Below are 1729 nucleotides of genomic sequence, written 5' to 3' on the forward strand. Positions count from 1 at the left end.
CTCCATTCTCCTCTCAGGATCTTGGGCACCCATGCACATGCGCCCAGCTTGAGTTTTAAGCCACCGGGTCCAGGATGCGAACCGCAGTCAACCACGTGGAAGTCCAGCGACATAGCCATTACGCTAACTGCTGGTCCCAATAAAATAATTCTTTAAAACAAAATTATTTAATTTGAGGAGGCCAGCAGGTGGCATAGTGGTTAATGTACTGGACTCTCACATTGCCAACTGCTATTTGAATCCTGGACTTGACAGCTTGAAACTCAAGCCAACCACATGTTGTGTATGTGCCTAAAATCCCAAGAGGAGAGTGGAGAAGGGAATGTGGCAAGACCATACTGGTGGAGAGTAGCCAATCTGAAAATAAGTGATTAACACATGTAGATAGCGCTTTTGTAAGCTACTCTAGTAGGGCTATTGAGAAGTATTTACATATAAAAGTAATACTTGTCTGTTGTCAATGGCTGTCTTTTTACTTTTATTCAAACTCAATACTTTGATACTGCCCCACACACATACCCTCTTGGGGGGGGGTGGTTTTCTGTCTGTCTCTGTCTCTAGCAAGCGTACTTGTCCTATAGCAAAAATCTCCTTAAAAAAAAAGAGTTATTTAATTTTATTATCATTATCATTATTATTATTGTTTTATTTCCTGTAGGGCATGTGTGCTTACCAGAGACAGAGAGAGAGAGAGAGAGAAAAGCCACCAGGTCTGGGCCTCAAGTCATGGTTTGCAATGTGGGAGTCCAACACCTTAACTGCTACACCACCTGCTGGGCCCACAAAAGACTATTTTTAAAGAATTTCTTATGTTTTTTTTTTTTTTTTTTGGAGAGATTTTCGTTAAAGGGCGTATGCGCTCGCCAGACAGACAGAGAGAAACATAGAGACAGAAAGCGAGAAATCACCCCCCAGGAGGGATGGTCACGCTGCAATCCCTTCTCCTCCATTCTCCTCCCAGGATCTTGGGCATGCACGCACACACACCTGGCGTGAGTTTTAAGCTACCGGGTCCGGGACATGAACCGCGGTTGACTACATGGGAGTCCAGCGACATAGCCATTACGCTAACTGCTGGTTCCCAATAATTATTTATGTTTTCTAGTGGTAATGACCTCCCGACAACAACATGCCTCTTGCAAAGGCAAAGGACCTCCTTCATCCCTCTCCAGAAGAGAAGAGGAAACACAAAGAAGCGCCTGGTGCAGAGCCCAAAACCTACTTCACGGATGTGAAGTGCCCAAGTTGCTATAAAATCACCATAGTCTTATTATTTTTTTCAGTAAGAATGATTTCATTTAACTTTATTTATTTATTTTAATTTGACCAGAGAGGGATAGAGTAAGAGGGAGAGAAAGGGAGGGAAAGTGAGAAAGCAAACTGCGAGATCTGGAGCTCAAACTGCGGTTGGCCGTGTGGGAGTCTAGCACCCTTAACCACCACGCCACTTGCCAGCCCCCAAATCTCCAGTCTTTAGCCATGTATGAATGGTAGTTTTGTGCGTTGGCTGCTCCATTGTCCTCTGCCAGTCTATAGGAGGAACAGCAAGGCTTACAGAGGATGTCCCTTTAGGAGGAAACAACACAAAAAGCATCCTGACTCAAGATGAGTGGGAAAACATCCCAATAAACACATTATGGATTAAGAATATTTATTTATGTATTTAATTTTATTTGTTACTGTTATTGATTGATTGATTTTACCAGAGAGAGAAAGAGAAAGTGAGAAA

Source organism: Tupaia chinensis, unplaced genomic scaffold (genome assembly GCF_000334495.1).
Source record: "Tupaia chinensis unplaced genomic scaffold, TupChi_1.0 Scaffold000502_1, whole genome shotgun sequence".
In the NCBI taxonomy this organism is placed as follows: Eukaryota; Metazoa; Chordata; class Mammalia; order Scandentia; family Tupaiidae; genus Tupaia; species Tupaia belangeri.